General features: G+C 45.7%; 1 long non-coding RNA gene across 1 annotated transcript; it reads right to left on the bottom strand.

The window, feature by feature from the left end:
* Positions 1–2276: 2276 nt before the first annotated feature.
* LOC135913256 (uncharacterized) lies at positions 2277–7583 on the bottom strand. Its single transcript, XR_011514458.1, has 3 exons — positions 7544–7583; positions 3077–3134; positions 2277–2536 (listed from the first exon to the last, which is right to left on the bottom strand). It is a non-coding gene; the product is annotated as an uncharacterized lncRNA (long non-coding RNA).
* Positions 7584–8705: the final 1122 nt, after the last annotated feature.

Raw genomic sequence — 8705 nt, 5'->3', positions numbered from 1 at the left:
CTAGACGTCGGAAAAGCTTTTGATCGCATAGAGCACAAGGGCATACTCGAGGTCCTGTCCGAGCTTGAGTTGGGCGAGAGGCTATTCAGCATAGTCAAGGCATTTCTGGGTGGTAGGCAAGCGAGGGTCGTGCTAGGAGAACTAAAATCGAAGGTGATGAACCTGGGAAACAGGGCCACCAAGCAAGGGGCCGTGCTTTGTACCATGTTATTTAATCTAGCAAAGACCGGAGTCGCGAGGAAACTGGAGAGTATGGAAGGCATACATTTTGCAATATACGCTGATGACATTATCATATGGAGCGCCAACGGTAACGTAGGCCGAACGGAGACCAAACTGCAGGAGAGCATGCACACCGTGGAAAGAACGCTGAGATGGAACTAAACTGTTCGGCGGCAAAATCGGAGCTTTTGGTCCTAAAATATCGGGGCAGGGGCCGAAGACCCAGGGGCTTCGTCCGCGGTGAGGAACCGAAGATTTTCTTACGCTGTCACGACGGATCCGCGATCAAGCAGGTCGAAAAGATGAGAGTTTTAGGCTTCCACATAGCAGCGGCAGGTACGAACCTCAATGCCATTCAATACATATCAAACAAGACGGACCAAGTCATAAGGTAACTAAGGAGAATCAGCAACAGACACAGACGCCCGGGTGAGGACAGCGCTCTAAGGCTAGTGCACGCCTTCGTTCTCTGTCACTTCACCTACGTGGCAGGTCTATTTAAATTATCGCAGGCTGAGCTGAACAGGCTCAACACTATGATCATAAAGTTAGTCAAGGCTACCCTTTGTACACCCATCGGCACCTCGAACGCGAAGCTCATGAACCTAGACGTGCACAATACGATAGAAGAGATGGCGGAAGCGCAACAGATTGCGCAGAAGGAGAGACTGACGAAAACGCGAGCGGGCAGGCTTATACTGAAAGCGATATATGGACAGACCCCAATAGATCGATGAAACCGAAGGAGGCCGAGGTAGAGTTGAGCGCGGACATTAGAGACGCGATCAGAACCACCCCACTCCCGAGAAACATGCACTCGGAACACAATGTTAGAAGGAGAAAAGCGAAAAACGCTGCCTGGGTCAAAGGCAAACAAGCCTCCTCGGCCGTGGTGGTCGACAGCCAGGGTGAGGTACGGGAAGCCGTCACCATCTTCATTAAGGATTCCATGGTGGAGGAGCAAACCGCGATTGCTTTAGCTATTAGGAACCGTAAATGGTCTTCCATTTATAGCGATTCCAAAGCAACAATTAAGAGCTTTGACAAAGGCTATGTCGCTGGGACTGCGGCTAAAATTATGGACAAGGTCGAAACTATCAAAACTGAAATCCGATCGTTTCCGGCACATATGGGAGAAGTGGACGAGACTCAGGTCAACCTCAACGAGGTGACAAACGACCTGGCACGAGGACTTGCTTGCCGTAACGGTCAGAGCCGAACCGACGCCTCTGCCATTTCGGGGATCATAGAGATAATTTACAAACTTACAACGACACGGCTAAATATTAGTGCTTTTTTCGTTGGCGATTGCCACTGCCACAAGTAAAGTTGGACTGGGCTGAGATAGTCATGGTACGTTTACTGCAAACCGACACGTACCCCACTCCATACTTTATAAATAAAATTCACCCCCAAAGAGAAATTAGGAAAGAATGTAACGTGTTAGATGGCATCGTTAACATCAGACACATGCTGGCGGGCTGTCCCGCGACTCTCGCCGACCACGAAGAAAAATAGCTTTACTGGCACAAGATGATATCAAGGTCTTCATATCAAGATCAACTACGGGCTGTCCAGAGGGCCCATGATAACGCCATAAGGCTTGGCCTGACGGTGCCGACGTGGACGCAGCCCGCCTCGGTCTGAAAAGACCGGGCTACTGCACTCTGATAAAGTTTTGTGAATGAATGAATGAATTATGTAATTGGGTGGAATTCAAGAACTCTGAGTATTTCCAAGCGACGGCAAACAATACTACCTATGTTCTGTCCAGCTACGCGGCATTTGAATATTTTAAAATCTTGGTACATGATAGTCGAGACACCCTGTATGGTATTCGATACGAATTAGCCTGCAGCAATTACCAAACACCAATATCTGTAGCGCTGTGTTCATAGTATCTCCTAGGTGAAACTCAGGAAAAGCCCATGCTTGAATTTTCCAGAGCTTTCTTTCTGTGACAAAGAAATCCAGGTGTGCCTTCACCAAATATATCGCGCACATTTGATGAAGTCTCACGCCGAGAGAAATCAGTCTGTCGGCATAGGTACAAAACAAATTTATTCCTAAACTGTTTTTTTATCATTCATAGCGAAGGCCGAAGTCTTACATCATGGCGTGCACTTTATATGGTTCTCGTTCTACTAAGCCTCCAACAAGAACATTGCGTTTGTTCCCAGTATGCGCGTCGGTTCCTTCACGTGCTCGCCTCAAGCGCCTTCAGTTGTCGGAACGTCCGCACGACCCCGTAGGATACACAGCATCATCAACGGCAATCCAATGGCACCCGCCGGGTCAGCCAGCAGCTGAGCAGCTGCGAAGTTTCACAGAAAATGTCGCGATGTACGAGGATCTATTTTCTACACTGCCGTGGTCGTTCTGCAATGTTAACCGCAGTCGAGGTCGAAGTTCAGCTATCTGTGTTACATTACAGTCAACAGTGCCAGTAGAGAAAATATAATTTTATTTACCCCCTAATATCTTTCTTTTTAAACAACGAACAACCATGCTTTGATACCGGCGCCTAGACCATTACTAGATACAGGTGTAACTCCTCAAAAATTGTGTGTTGTCGTTGCTATTCAATTTGGCAATATGGATTTAATGGGTCACAGAGAACGTACCATTTAAAAGTTAAAAGTCCCTCATTATGAATTTTCTTTCAGTCAGGTAGAGTGCATGAAAAAGCAATATTGGTAACATTCGAAAGTTCTAAAAGCTGGAAATAATTAGGTACTACTCTGTATCTTAAACATATAATATTAAATCAATTCGTCGCACACCAAATAGGTATGTCTCTGCAGGCATTAATGCAACCCTGTTTAAACACGACTGTATAACGCGAACTTCTTACCAATCCCAGAAGCGACCAGCATGAAGAGGCCGGAAACGTTCGCCATCACTGTTAGGATCTGCAGAGAAAACGAAGAGCGTTATTATTGAGAAATGCAATATCTGAAACTTCTTTGAAAAACTCTGTAAATAAATTGTGATATCATGAAAACGTTTGAGAATGCCTAATTTAAATAGCAAGAAATTGGTGGCTCTCCGTTATAAGAGAGTATATGTAAGCATGAAATGGTAACTGGGAAAGCAGATTGGTTCGAGATGATACTAGCCACAATCTTAAAATGGGTGAAGTGCGTTTTCGCAATGGCAGAGCCCGCCACTCCACACCCTACCGCACTAGTCCATATTGTGCACTGGTCCAAATGGATGATGGAGAAGGAGGAACGCTCCTGAAGGAGGCGCCATGCAGCGTGGCGTGATCTCTCGAGGCGACTGAAAATCGCGCCACAGAGCTCACGGACCACTGGCATTCAAAAGAGCACAGGTAACACTGTCACATCGCTAAAAGATGAAAGTGAAATGCCTGGTTACCTGCATCTGGCCTTTGAACTTCGTCTGTTGGAAATGGCAAATAAATCGTCAGCGAACTAGCAGTTACCGCTGTACTGATCATGGGAAGAAGCATTAGGAAAATCTTGCAAAAATATTTTTTAAACATGTTTGGGCAGTAACTAGCGTATGTAATGCGGTGCTGCATAGAGGTTTGGAGACACCGCATTTTCTTAAGTTTTCACTGGTTGCCCGGCTTATCTCGGTTTGTTGGGGCCACTTGCCCGGATAACGGTTCTGATTTTGGCTCAAACAGACAATCGGAGCTAAAGCATTTCATCCTTAACAAGTGTTCCTGATCGTGCCCTCAAGAATGAATCCTCTGACATATGTACTTACAGAAGCTGCGAGTTGCATTTTCTGTACAGTGTGTTGACGCTATATTATTTTGCGTTGATACCGGTTATGGGTGCTCTCATAATGGTTGTTATTTACGACTGATTCGTCGCTTTCACTGTCGGGATAATAGAGGCTGTCAGTGAGTAGGCAAGCTGGGGCAATGCTCTGAATAGGACGATGGAGGCCTTCGTTTAAGAAATCATGCAAAATGGTGGAGTCAGCTTTTACGTTTTTGTGAAGGTGTCATACGAAAGCGCTTTACGCTTGGTTCAGATTCATCTTTACTAGTGGACATGGATGAATCTGGGCTGTCCTTTAGTAAACAAGAGTCGGTTCCACCGTTCGATATTTAACACGAAAGTAGCGGCAGGAAGGGCCTTCCGTGAGCGAGGAATTGAGTTGCTCATTAACGCCAAGACTGTGACAGAGTGCTTTGTGTACGACCAACTTGCCTTCTGCGACATTGGCAACCAGGGATTCGCGTGCCCTCAAACCGAGCATACTGCGGCGATTGGAAATATAATGCTTTATAACATGTGTGCAGGTAAGTTTTTGAAATAAAATAAAACATGTTCTTAGCGCGCGGGTGTCCTACTGGATTGCAATGGTGGAGAAAGAAAGATACGCCTTTGCTAAAATTGGGAGTTTCATAAAAATCCAGAGTGCTGGAGGCAAACTTATGAGAAAATTGTGAAACTGTAAAGACCGCGACACTTACTGTTCTACTGTATCACAAAGAAAGTATCATTTTCTCACCTCAGGCGTAGATGCAAATGAAGCAAATGCGATAAAGGCACCGAACTCTTCGTGTAACAAATAGTTTGCGACTTTTGCTCTATATCCTGTTAAGACCCCTTATGGAATAAGTTGCACCTTGCAATAAATATTTTCTAAAATGCACTCGGATGCGATTACTCCAAATATTCATCCTGGATATGAAGTCCTTCGCATATACAACTGTAGGGATTGGATGTAGTGAAATTCTTGCGATACGCTTTTGAGATATGTTAAACTACATCAATCTACGTCCCTGCGTTGTCAGAGACGGCGGAAGGGAGCATTGAGGTGCTTGCATTTCCACGAGACTGCGTGAAAATCCTGTGTGCAGCAGCAAAATTGCAATGCATTACACGTAGTTCAGTCTTCCCCTTGATCTACACGCAACGAAATGCGGTTATCGTTGTCTTATTCTTTTCAGCTCCGCATAGCTCCTGCTGCTTATCAGCTTCAAACGCAAACAGGAATGTCCACATGATCTCCTTGGCGCACAATGATTGCCTTGAGCAGTTGTTTAAAGGACTCCTCACGAGGCCCCACAGCAAATTTTCGTTATACGCTGGAAGGTGTTACATGTCCTCTACGAAGCGCTCTGCCACAATAATTTTTGAAATCGGCTCAATAATAGCCGATATAGAAATATATCAGTGCCGCGAGCCCATGATTTCAGCAGGCGGGCTCCACTTCCAAGCATGACGCTCTCGGCACTCACGCAATTCTGTCCCTGCGTTCTTCAATACCAGACCTCGAGGGTCACGTGACCCATACGTCAAAGGTCCCGCCTTCATTTTTTTCTCCTCCCTTTCTTTTTCCGGCGCCACGCATTTTCGGTGACGGAGTCACGCTCTAGCCTTTGTCTCGTTCGCGCAGCGCACGATTTTTCCCGCTGTGCACAAGGAAACATGACTACCGGTATAATTCAGTCTACACGAATACTGAGGCAGAACAAGTGGATCGCTGAGCATGATCATGCGCTGGAGCGCGATAGAAAATGGCATAGTTTCGGTACCTGCGAAGGTGACCGAACGACCATGGGAACAAGCAGACGAAGCGGAAGTACATCGCTCTTGCTTCGTTGCGAAGTAAAAATAAAGACGCAGACATTCCGTTTGTGTGTTATATTATTTCTTTAAACTTCAATTCGTCAATTCAAGCAACGAAATGCACAGATAGCAGATGTTGTCTTGAATAATTCTCGAACTCACGTGTCCCCACGAGCGACGTCACACTGCGAACGCGACTACGTAGGCGCAGGGGAACGACTACGTCACCGTCCAGCTTGGAGCGCGGCGGCCGGAGGAAAAAACAATTTCAGGTCTCTCCGCTGCGCGTAGCAATGTAATACTTTGCAGACACGATCGTTATCGCTGCATGTATGCTCTGCGTTTGGCACCTCAAAATGGTCAGACCTTGCGAGTGCCCCTTTAAACGATACATGGACTGATACGTGGCATGCAGATTTTCCTGAAATAGCCTCGCAGGAAGTTGCTGAATAGATGCTCAGGTGCCTACTCACACTTTTCTTGAAGGTTTCGAATATAGTTTTCTTGCATCAATAAATTATTTTTTTTACTCATTTGTCGCGCGACATAGCGTCGTAATGGAGTTAAATATAAGCATGTAGGCGCATTTCTTGTAGATACTGCAAAATCGAATTATAAAATGTGTTGTCCATGATCTATCTTTCAGAGTCTTCAACTTGACCCCGTTTCAATATCAACTGCTGAATAACACTTTCGCGAATTGTTTTTGTCCCAAGACACTTCCGAAGCAGATGATGCAGCAGACAGTGCACATCAATACTAATTATCAATTATACATTGGAACACAATTATCAGTGATGAGCCCGTCCGCAGGAGTCCCCGCCATCACTTGCACTGACCGTGATGTGCGGCAAACATCACCGATAGGAAAGTCTACGTGGCCTTGAGCGAAGCGGGGAAGGAGAAAAGGGGCGAAGCGTCGCGGAGGAGGTTGGTAGGCGGAGGCGCGCTGGGTTGACCACCTCTGACAGTTGCTGTCTGCGGAAAGAATGCACCGAAAAGCAAGTTTATAAGGTGGCACAGCGAGGCGAGGCACAGCGAGCGACATTTGTGCGTCTGCGTGGGTAAGGGCGGGTATGAGCTAGAAAATCTGGCGGCCTTTTTTCCTTGAATGCGTGAATTTTCTCTTGGAACTGCGGAGGAGAACTTTGTTTGCTCGGTTTGTATGCGCATGTCCCTAGGCATGCCGGCATTGCGGAGTGAATACATGCGCTGGTCACGACCATGCGCGAGGTTGTTTAAGCTCCGACGCTGGCTGCATGCACGCTGAACCAGGTGAAGCAGCGGGCCCTGACGTCCCATTTGGTGATCGCCGTGTGTAAAGGTACGTCGGACATATGGGAATCCCAGAAGGTAAACGTATATCGGACCGTCTTTCTCGCACCTGTGCCATTCTGTGTTCCGTCAGTCATGCAAGACTATACAATTCTTGCGCGTTTCGGCGCTCTAACCTATATATAACGTCGCTGATTTTCCTTGGGCAGCATTAGGGGCCGTAGTTGTGTCCGGGCCTGCTCTCCTTGAGGAATAAAGTTGCACGGGGCAGCTTTTTAACGGGAGTGCGTCAAGCGAGGCATGTCGCTGAAAGTCCGGCGTCCCGCCTCCTCCGTCCACCGCCGTTTCGGCAATGATAATTCCCGACCATGCAAGCCCAACCACGCATGCGCAACAACGTAGACCCTCCGTGCAGGGCAAAGAATGTACTGAACTTATGAAATTTGGGAAATCAATTCATGAAATATTCCTGAAAGTTCATTTCTCACCTTAAGCTTGAAAGAAGAAACCAGGGGAAGGAGGCGTCTAGAGGGTCTTGTGGTACAACCCCTTTGTGCCGTTGAGCTATATATTCGCTTTTAGGACGAACAACCTACAATCTAAATACAAGAAAAAAAGCGAACCACACAAACCAATTTACATAAGACACAATTGCACAATTGATCCATAAGCGGCGTTCCTGATAATAGGGTTCGCACTGACAGGTTCAAATCTAGCAAATATGTTTTGAAGTCGCCAAAGTACAACCTACATAAAGGCTTTCACTCAAAACAACCTTGGATCTAGAAAGCAAAGAAATAAAAAAAATATGAGCACTACTTCCCCCTACCAATTTAGATAAGACACCATTTCAATTTTCTTTGGCCCTGCTGGAACATGCGCGCTATTCTCCGAAATTAGTTTTCCAACTGGTATAATGTTAGATAATTGAAGCTATGCTGAAGCAGGTCAAGTACAGGCTAGATACCTGAACACATTCCGCACAGGATTTTGCATAAAAGCAATTTTCTGCCTGCCAATCCAGACGCCGATACTTCCACCACGTGACCATGTGACACCGCAATATACTGTATCAGGGATCGGCGCAGCCTTCAATGTATGGAAATTATCTGACATGACATGTAAGAGAAGTGAAATCAGATTTAACTAATTAAGAAAAGTATAACTAAAGCATATTTCCATCAGAAAGCAATTGAGAGAAAGGCTGATAACTTTTCTGTTTTTTCACTATTTGTACTTATCTGGAGTGACACATGAGCCTATATGAGAGACGCTTGCGACATCGCCTATGCGGTTGACTGGCAGGTCTATCATTGAGATAAAGGACGCAAATGAACGTGAAGTTCTTGATGAAGCCTATGTAAAATGGCTCGAATTGAGTTTTGAAACTTTTTCCTGTTTATTTCTTTTCCCGGGCATTGTCGAAGAGAAGGGCAAGTCGAAAATCAAGCATTGCTTTGCGGGATCCTTGCCACATTTTACATGGCTACGCACGAATTTCACCATCCTAAGTTTCGCAAACAAATTCTGCATATTTGAAATGAAGGTACAAAAACACAAATTCAAGCAGGTAATAATGTCCCTTTCTACCATAAAGTAATAATGAAACTGACAAGGTCAAAGAAATTTGCAATAAGAGCCAGTTTTTAA

The sequence above is a fragment of the Dermacentor albipictus genome, chromosome 5 (genome assembly GCF_038994185.2).
Source record: "Dermacentor albipictus isolate Rhodes 1998 colony chromosome 5, USDA_Dalb.pri_finalv2, whole genome shotgun sequence".
Lineage (NCBI taxonomy): Eukaryota > Metazoa > Arthropoda > Arachnida > Ixodida > Ixodidae > Dermacentor > Dermacentor albipictus.
Note: the sequence above shows the minus strand (reverse complement) of the source record. Positions and strands in the feature narration are given on the sequence as shown.